We start from the raw sequence: 10,414 nt of genomic DNA, 5'->3' as shown, positions 1-10,414 counted from the left end.
CCCTTTTAGTCATGTATGCACCCAATATAGGACCACCTAAATAAATAAAGCAAATCTTGATGAATGTAAGGGGAGAGATTGAGAGTAATATAGTCATAGTAGGAGATTTAACACCCCATTGACACCAATGAATATATATATTTTTAGGCAGAAAATCCACAAAGAAATTGCAACCTTAAATGACATGCTATATCAGAGGGATTTAATTGATTTATTCAGAATATTTCATTCAAAGCAGAAGAATATACATTCATTTCAAGTGTATATGAATTATTTTTTTAGGATAGACCACATGTTAGGATAAGCCTCAATAAACTTAAGAAGACTGAAATCATATCAAACATCTTCTCTGACTATAATGATATGAAACAAGATATCAATCACACACACACACACACACAACCTGAAAAACAAACAAAGATATGAAGGCTAAATAGCATGATACTAAACACTGAAGAGTTTAACAATGAGATCAAGGAAGAAATCAAAACATGTTTTGAAAGAAATGAAAATGAAAATGCAACCCAATATCCATGAAACAAACAAAAAAATAATAATAAGGATTTTTAAGAGGGAATTTTATAGCATTACAAGCCTACTTCAAGAAACAAGAAAAACCTAAATAAATAACCTAAATTGACATGTAAAGGAACTAGAAAGAGAACAACAAACAAAACCCAGAGTTAGCATTAGAAAAAAATAATAAAAGTCAGAGCAGAAATAAACAAAGTAGAGTCTAAAAAATAAAACAATACAAAAGATCAATAAATTTAAGAGATAGTTCACTGGAAAGATAAAAAAGATTGACAAACGTTTAACCAGACTCATTAAGAAAAAAAAAAAAAGGACTTCCGGCCAAGATGGAGGTGTAAACAGACATGATGCATCTTTCTCCACAACTAAGAAGGAATAAAACTACCTCAAAACTAGAAATAACCAGAAGTTCCAGAAAATCAAACTGCATGAAAGTCCAGCAAACAAAGATATAAAGAAGAAATACTCATCCAGACAGGTAGGAGGGGCAGAGCCAGGGTGGAGAAGACGCGGTGTGGTGGTGGCAGCTGTGGCAGCAACAGCGGCAGGGCAGCAGAAAGCACAGTCACATGCTTTAAAAAGGAGGGACACCTGGAGAGTGATCCCAGCTCCTCAACAGACCTCACAACTCACAGTCCCAGCACCTGGGAAAATCAAGCCTCATTGCTTCTGACTGTGCAGAGCAGTGGGGATTGGGGTGGAGGCGGAAACTTCAGGTCTAGCAGAGTCCACTTGTTTAAAGGGCCCCCACAGTCCTAGAATGTCCGCAGACCCACCTGCTCTGGAAATGATGGCCAGGACAGCAGCTAGAGGGGCGCCAGTCCAGTGCGGAAGAGGGAGAGGTGATTGGAAAAGGAGCAAGTGCTGGACTGGTGGCATTGTTCCCTCTCGGACCTTCCCCCACATACAACGCCACAACGTGGTTAAACAGGTCACCTTGTACAGACGAATCCCTAAGGCTCCGCCCTTACAATGTAACAAGAGCGACAGCTCTACCTGGGATGCATAGGCAAACAAACACAGAAGCCTGTCAGAATAAGAAGACAGAGAAGTATGGCCCAAAAGGGGGAATGGATCAAGGTTCCAGTGGGAAAACTAAGCGATGAGGAGATAGCCAACCTAACAGATGAGGAGATAGCCAACCTAAGAGACACAGAATTCAAACACTATTGATAAAGATGCTCACAGGCTTGACATATATGCTTGAGTATGGCAAACGCGTAAGAGAAGAAGTGAAGGCTATGCTAAGTGAAACAAAGGAAAACCCACACAAAACCAATGGTGAAGGGAAAGAAACCACGGTTCAAATAAATGATTTGGAACATAAGGAAGAAAAAAACCATCAACCAGTACAGAAGGGGGAAGTGAGAATTGAGAAAAAATGAGGAAAACTCCCCAAATTTTGCAAAGGAGATGAATATACAGGTCTAGGAAGCATGGAACGTCCCGGGTGAGCTGGACCCAGAGGGGACCATACAAGGATGCATCATGATTGAGATGCCAAAGGTGAAAGATAAAGACAGAGTTCTGCGGGCAGGAAGAGAGAGGCAGAGAGTTGCCTGCCGGGGAGTGCCTATAGGACTATCAGCTGATTTCTCAGAGAACAGTTTGCAGGCAGGAAGGGACTGGCAAGCAGTATTCAATGTGATGAAAAGCAACCTACAACCAAGATTACTCTACCCAGCAAAGCTATCATTTGGTATGAAGGGGCAGATGAAGTGCTTCTCAGACAAGATGAAGCTAAAGAAGTTCATTATCACCAAGCCACTATTATGTGAAATGTCAAAGCGACTTACTTAAGAAAAAGAAGATCAAAACTATGAACACTAAAATGACAACAAACTCACAAGTGTCAACAATTGAATCTAAAGAATAAAAACAGAATCCAACTAAGCAAACCAGAATAGAAACAGAATCATAGGTATGGGGATCAATTGGAGGGTTATCAGCTGGGAGGGAGGAGGGGGAGAAATGGGGAAATGGTGCAGGAACTAAGAAGCTTAATCGGTTGGTACAAAATATACAGGGGGAAGTTAAGAATAATACAGGAAAGGGTGAAGCCAAAGAACTTATATGCATGACCCATGGACATGAATTAGGGGGGTGGGATTGCTGGAGGGAAGTGGGTTACTGGGCAGAGGGGAGCAAAGGGGAAAAAAAACTGGGACTACTGTAACAACATAATCAATAAAGTATACTTAAAGAAAAATAGACAGGATCCAAATAAATACAATCAGAAGTGAAAGAGAAGTAACAACTCACACCACAGAACTAAAAATGATTGTTAGAAAATATATGCTAACAAATTTGACAATCTGGATGAAATAGAGAAATTCCAAGAAACATACAATCTTCCAAAACTTCATCAACAAGAATGAGAAAATCTGACTAGATCAAATACAACTAATGAAATTGAAGTAGTAATAAAAAAACTCCAAACAAAAAGTTGTCCTTACCAAAAGTCTTCAAAGGTGAATTTCACCAACCAAGCATTCAAAGAACTAATATTTATCCTTCTCAAGTTATTCCAAAAAAAAAAAAAAAAAAAAAAAAACCAAAAAACAATCCAGGAGGACAGACAATTCTCAAGCTCATTTTATGAGGCCATCACTGTGCTAATTATAAAATCAGATAGGGACACTACAAAGAAAGAGAATTATAAGTTAATATCCCTGATGAACATAGAGGTTAAAGTCTTCAACAAAATATTAGCAAACCGAATCCAGCAATACATTAGACAGATTATACGCCGTGACCAAGTGGGATTTATTCTGGGCTCTGGTGAGCCAGGCTGGGGAGCCCAGAGTGAGGTTGAAGCCCCTCAATCCTTAGCCAACTTTACAGCTGAGATAACTCTGAAATTCTGTACTGCCTCATGTGGCTGCAAGGCCAGCACATTTTGTGCCTCTGTCCTTCCTACCACTCTGGATGTGGCTTCTTCTGTAATCCTTGGTTATAAGACTTCTGTACTGCTAGTCTTCATTTGGTTATTCAGATTGTTTGTTCCATAATGTCATTGTATTCGCATTTAGTCCTGGGAGGAGGTGAATGTTCCTTCCACCAATGCCGCTGCCATCTTGCATCCCCCAGGATCTGTGTGTCTTCTGTGGTGAGCTGTCTGTCCAGATCTTATGCCCATTTTTTAATGGGGTTGTTTGCTTTCCTACTGTTGAAGATTAAAAGTTTCCTTTTCCATATTTGGATACCAGTTCCTTATCAGATCTGTGTCTTGAAAACACTTTATCTGAGTCTGTGTCTTATGTTAAAATCAGTCTGAATACTGACATCCACAAATATGTCCTCCCCTCCCCTCTTTCCCGCTCCCCCTACCATCAGGGGTTTCTTTCTCTTCCACTAGGGGGGCCCTGACGCGTTCCCACCTAAATGACCTATATTCTGTGCTCTGGGTAAGGGGTCCTGTTTCTGGGCAGGCAATTGCTATTTCACTGACTGTAACTCACCTGACAGACTCTGACCAAGTGGACTCACCTGACCTGATACTGAAGGAGATGAGGACTCCCTCCCTTTCCCACGCTGAGCAGAGCCCCACCCACCAGATCTGGATGTGCTGGATATGAGGGCTGAGGACTGACACAGGGCTGGGGCAGAGGTCCCTGCTGGAGGACCTCCGTGCTTCAAGTTCTGCGGCCTGCCAAAGCCTGGAGCCTGATGCTCTGACGTTCTGTCGCCTTCTGTGAGGCCCCTTGAAAGGTTCCTTCTCACACAGGGTAATGGGTCCTGCTGTGGTAACTGGGATCTTCACATGGATAGAGCACATTCACAATGGTCCTTATGAAAGGCAGAGCCTCCCTACTTCTGCTTTCCTGACAGAGAGGAAGGGGGTCTGTGCTTGGAGGGAGAGGGAGCAGGCCCGAATGTGCAGGATGGAACTCTCTTGTGTCCTGGATGGCTGGGCCAGGCTGCTGGGCTCAACTGAGTTATGGAGTAGGGTGGGCTAATGTGGGCTAGGGGTACAAGGGTAGGAGGTGTTACATGAAGCAGGGCATGGGCAGGATGGATGGGACCTTCCTGCTGGGTGTGTCACTCCCAGATACTTTCATCTCTTTCACTCTCAGCCCCTCCTCCTCCTCTCTCCCTGAGGTATTGGCCCCAGGTCTTGGCAACCCTGCTGTCCCAAACAAGGCTCAAGTGCCCAAGGTGACCTGAGATGTAGAAAACTGTGCCCCAAAACATAAAATTGTGTTTATATTAGACCAAGAATCTCCACTTCTAGGGACGTTTCCTAAATAAAGAAAGATATATGAACACATATGTTTCCCTCTGCATGATGATGGGAGTGAAAACTTGGAAATGGCTCACGTTCCCCAGTAGGGGCTTTGGGAATTTTTATGTGGGGGTGGGGGGGGACAGAAAATACCGAGGAGGAAGAGGATGTCAAAAATTTAGACCTCATCTCCCAAAAAAGATAAGAGATTTGCTAGTCCCACCGCGAAGTGACCATCATGTGTGGTTTAGTGGGTGTCTTTCAGATTCTGCCTCTTTTATTCTGTTTGTTGGTCTCTGTCACAAGAAGAATAATTTTCACATATGTATGTCTGTCTGTGGAAATTACATGTATGTGGTCTAACAGGTGGGACCCGGGATGCACACAGTTGTTCCACACATATTACACAGAGGACACCTGCGGTCTCCATGTATCAGTACGTAGAGACTCCTGCGCCCACTTTAGCAGCTGTCCAGCGTCCTTCCTCCATGTGGACCAGGACTAGGGGACCCCATTCCTTCTCCATGGACACTAGTGTTTTCCCCAATTCCCAGCAATTACATCAGTGTTCCGACGGGTAATTTTGAAAACACATCTTTGGACAATTGTGCAAGAATTTCTGTGAGGTAAACTAGGGTGACCACTGCCAGGAAAAGGTGAGCACCTGCAGGCCTTAGACGGGACTGGCACATTGTCGTCCCAGAGGAAGGGCCTTTCCCCCTTCACTCCAGGGGATCTGCTGGGCCTCTAATTCCTCACTTTGTCCCCAGGACTAGACTGCCTGTCTGATGATGACAGTGCTCTGTCCTCAGTGTTTGCAGTGTGTGTTCCCCCACTGGGGAGGTCGGGCATCTCTGATATGCAGAGACGTGGGCACCACCTGCCAATGGAAGTGTCTGTTTGCTATAGGTTCCTTTAGATAACACAGACTTCCAAGAGTTTGCTGCACCGCAGAAAGGCTAAACCTTATCTGCCTAGGCTTTGAGGGATGCTTCCCAGCTTGTGGTTTGTCTTCCCCAATGTCTGCATCTTCCTCATTACTGTTTTGTGCGCAGGAGGAGACAGCCGCTGCCTGACTGGCTTCTGACCCTGCAGTCACACTTTGGACAGTGGTCTATACCCTGAGATTGTACCAAAGGGCTTCTTTTTTACATCTGATCTCTAATCTACCTGGGATTTTCCTTTCAAAAAACAAAAATGTGTAAGCAAAAGGAAAAAAAAAAAAAGGCAACCCATGTAACATCTCTGATAATGGATCAGAGACACTGAGCACATCAGGGGTTGCCAGGGGCAGGAGGGGTGAGTAAGAACTTCTGGTGCGGGGTTTCCTTTCAGGGAGACGGAACATCCTGCAGCTACACAGTGGTGATGTCTGCACAGGGGTGATACAATTTACATTATAAACAATGCCTTTTAGGAAGTATTTAAATTTAATAATGGGAGTAGAAGAGCCAGTTAAATGAAATGGCCCTGGACCATTACCCAGGAACCAGGGAAAGTTTGAAAAAGGATTCTTGCAGAATGTAACATCTCTGTTTCATGTGTGCGCCGAGTTACTTGTTATCCAAGCGTAGCTGCTGCTCCTTCCCATTTATCGTCAAGGACTTGAGCTGGCCATCTTCCTCAACCTCCACCCTTTCCTGGTCGTTCTCCACAATTCTCTTTGTAGTGATTTTTCTGCCGTTAACAATCTTGGTGGAAGTTGACACGGACTTGAAGTTGCCCATCCCACTACCACCACACATGGTGGAAGCGAATGAAGTGAGGCCCCGGTGACCGAGTGGCCCCAAAAAAGAAAATTCAGCTATCAAAAGAAGAAAAGCCTCCTCCGAATGATGGAAATCCACTGAAGGCGGAGAAGAACGAGCCTGCGCCGCGGCTCCTCCCATGCGAGCCCCGCCGAGGCCCAAAGAACTCGTGGAAGGGGCCTTCAAAGAAGTCGAACAGAAATGGATCCCGTCCACCAAAGAATACCCAGAACGTGAAGCCAAACTCGCTGAACGAGTCGTCGAAGTGAGTGCCACCTCCACCTCCATTCAATCCCTCTTTGCCGTATTTGTCATAGATGTCCCGCTTTTTAGCATCTGACAGCACCTGGTAGGCCTCGGCCACCTGCTTGAACTTCCTCTCCGCCTCCTCTTTGTTGTCGGGGTTCTTATCCGGGTGCCACTTCAGGGCCAGTTTCCGGTACGCCTTCTTAATGTCCTCAGTGGAGGCATGTCTCTGCACACCTAGCATTTCATAGTAACCCACCACGGTGACAGGCTGCGGGGACGCGTCGCAAGTCGCGGAGCCGGCGGTGGGAAGGCCCGGCGGACTGCGTAGCGGACGTCGCAGCGGACTGCGCGGTCTCCTCGGCTCCTGCGCGGCGGGGCCGGCAGCGGGAAGGTCCGGAGGACGGCGCGGTCTCCTCGGCTCCTGCGCGGCGGGGCCGCTGGCGGGAAGGTCCGGGGGACCCACCACGGTGACAGGCAGCGGGGACGCGTCCGAAGTCGCCGAGTGGGCGGTGGGAAGGCCCGGCGGACGGCGCGGCGGACGGCGCGGCGGACAGCGCAGCGGATGGCGCAGCAGATGGCGCAGTCTGCTCGGCTCCTGCGTGGCGGGGCCAGTGGCGGGAAGGTCCGGCGGACCCACCACGGTGACAGGCTGCGGGGACTCGTCTGAAGTCGCGGAGCTGGCGGCGGGAAGGTCCGGCGGACGGCGCGGTCTCCTTGGCTCCTGCGCGGCGGGACCGGTGGCGGGAAGGTCCGGTGGACCCACCACGGTGACAGGCTGCAGGGACGCGTCCGAAGTCGCGGAGCCGGCGGTGGGAAGGCCCGGAGGACGGCACAGCGGACGGAACGGTCTCCACGGCTCCTGGGCGGCGGGGCCAGCGGTGGGAAGGTCCGGTGGACGGTACGGTCTCCTCGGCTCCTGCGTGGCGGGGCCGGTGGCGGCAAGCTCCAGCGGACCCACCACGGTGACAGGCGGCGGGGACGCGTCCGAAGTCACGGAGCCGGCGGTGGGAGGGCCCGGAGGACGGCACAGCAGATGGCGCGGTCTCCTCGGCTCCTGCGCGGCGGGGCCGGTGGTGGGAAGGTCCAGCGGACTGAGCCGTCTCCTTGGCTCCTGCGCGGCGGGGGCGGCGGCGGGAATGTCAGGCGGACGGAGCGGTCTCCTCGGCTCCTGCGCGGCGGGGCCGGTGGTGGGAAGGTCCGGCGGACCCACTACGGTGACAGGCTGCGGGGATGTGTCCGAAGTCGCAGAGCCGGCGGTGGGAAGGCCCGGCGGACGGCGCGGCGGACAGTGCAGCGGATGGCGCAGCAGATGGCGCAGTCTGCTCGGCTCCTGCGTGGTGGGGCCAGTGGCGGGAAGGTCCGGCGGACCCACCACAGTGACAGGCTGCGGGGACTCGTCTGAAGTCGCGGAACCGGCGGTGGGAAGGCCCGGTGGACGGCACAGCGGACGGCGCAGCGGACGGCGCCGTCTCCTCGGCTCCTGCGCGGCGGGGCCGGTGGTGGGAAGGTCCGGCGGACCCACTACGGTGACAGGCTGCGGGGATGTGTCCGAAGTCGCAGAGCCGGCGGTGGGAAGGCCCGGCGGACGGCGCGGCGGACAGTGCAGCGGATGGCGCAGCAGATGGCGCAGTCTGCTCGGCTCCTGCGTGGTGGGGCCAGTGGCGGGAAGGTCCGGCGGACCCACCACAGTGACAGGCTGCGGGGACTCGTCTGAAGTCGCGGAACCGGCGGTGGGAAGGCCCGGCGGAAGGCACAGCGGACGGCGCAGCGGACGGCGCGGTCTCCTCGGCTCCTGGGCGGCGGGACCGGTGGCGGGAAGGTCCGGTGGACCCACCACGGTGACAGGCTGCGGGGATGCGTCCAAAGTTGCGGAACCAGCGGTGGGAAGGCCCGGCGGACGGCACAGCGGACGGCGCAGCGGACGGCGCGGTCTCCTCGGCTCCTGGGCGGCGGGGCCAGCGGCGGGAAGGTCCGGTGGACAGCACGGTCTCCTCGGCTCCTGCGCGGCGGGGCCGGTGGCGGGAAGGTCCGGCGGACCCACCACGGTGACAGGCTGCGGGGACGCGTCCGAAGTCGCGGAGCTGGCGGTGGGAAGGCCCGGCGGACGGCACAGCGGACGGCGCAGCGGACGGCGCGGTCTCCTCGGCTCCTGCGCGGCGGGGGCGGCGGCGGGAATGTCAGGCGGACGGAGCGGTCTCCTCGGCTCCTGCGCGGCGGGGCCGGTGGTGGGAAGGTCCGGCGGACCCACTACGGTGACAGGCTGTGGGGACGTGTCCGAAGTCACGGAGCCGGCGGTGGGAAGGCCCGGCGGACGGCGCGGCAGATGGCGCAGTCTGCTCGGCTCCTGCGTGGCGGGGCCAGTGGCGGGAAGGTCCGGCGGACCCACCACGGTGACAGGCTGCGGGGACTCGTCTGAAGTCGCGAAGCTGGTGGCGGGAAGGTGTGGCGGACGGCGCGGTCTCCTCGGCTCCTGCGCGGCGGGACCGGTGGCGGGAAGGTCCGGTGGACCCACCACGGTGACAGGCTGCGGGGATGCGTCCAAAGTCGCGGAACCGGTGGTGGGAAGGCCCGGCGGATGGCACAGCGGACGGCGCAGCGGACGGCGCGGTCTCCTCGGCTCCTGCGCGGTGGGGCCGGCGGCGGGAAAGTCCGGTGGACGCACCACGGTGACAGGCTGTGGGGACTCGTCTGAAGTTGCGGAGCCGGCGGAGGGAAGGTCCGGCGGACGGCGCGGTCTCCTCGGCTCCTGCGCGGCGGGGCCGGTGGTAGGAAGGTCCGGCGGACCCACCACGGTGACAGGCGGCGGGGACGCGTCCGAAGTCGCGGAGCCGGCGGTGGGAGGGCCCGGAGGACGGCACAGCAGATGGCGCGGTCTCCTCGGCTCCTGCGCGGCGGGGCCGGCGGCGGGAAGGTCCAGCGGACTGAGCCGTCTCCTTGGCTCCTGCGCGGCGGGGGCGGCGGCGGGAATGTCAGGCGGACGGAGCGGTCTCCTCGGCTCCTGCGCCGCGGGGCCGGTGGTGGGAAGGTCCGGCGGACCCACTACGGTGACAGGCTGCGGGGACGTGTCCGAAGTCGCGGAGCCGGCGCTGGGAAGGCCCGGCGGAGGGCGCGGCATACAGTGCAGCGGATGGCGCAGTCTGTTCGGCTCCTGCGTGGCGGGGCCAGTGGCGGGAAGGTCCGGCGGACCCACCACAGTGACAGGCTGCGGGGACTCGTCTGAAGTCGCGGAGCTGGCGGCGGGAACGTCCGGCGGACGGCGCGGTCTCCTCGGCTCCTGCGCAGCGGGACCGGTGGCGGGAAGGTCCGGTGGACCCACCACGGTGACAGGCTGTGGGGACGCGTCCGAAGTCGCGGAGCCGGCGGTGGGAAGGCCCGGCGGACGGCACAGCAGACGGCGCGGTCTGCTCGGCTCCTGCGCTGCGGGGCCGGCGGAGGGAAGGTCCGGCGGACGGCGCGGTCTCTTCGGCTCCTGCGCAGCGTGGCCGGCGGCGGGAATGTCCGGCGGACGGCGCCGTCTCCTCGGCTCCTGCGCGGCGGGGCCGGCGGCGGGAAGGTCCGGCGGACGCACCACGGTGACAGGCTGCGGGGACTCGTCTGAAGTCGCGGAGCCGGCGGAGGGAAGGTCCGGCGGACGGCGCGGTCTCCTCGGCTCCTGCGC

The 10,414-nt window shown here is 54.7% G+C and overlaps 1 pseudogene; it reads right to left on the bottom strand.

The window, feature by feature from the left end:
• Positions 1-6,312: 6,312 nt before the first annotated feature.
• LOC150013071 (dnaJ homolog subfamily B member 6 pseudogene) lies at positions 6,313-7,015 on the bottom strand (annotated as a pseudogene).
• Between the last annotated feature and the right edge of the window lie 3,399 nt (positions 7,016-10,414).

This window comes from Furipterus horrens, unplaced genomic scaffold, assembly GCF_987537825.1.
Source record: "Furipterus horrens unplaced genomic scaffold, mFurHor1.1.pri manual_scaffold_4, whole genome shotgun sequence".
NCBI lineage: Eukaryota > Metazoa > Chordata > Mammalia > Chiroptera > Furipteridae > Furipterus > Furipterus horrens.
The sequence above is the reverse complement of the archived record's forward strand: the minus strand, read 5'-3'. Positions and strand labels throughout refer to the sequence as shown.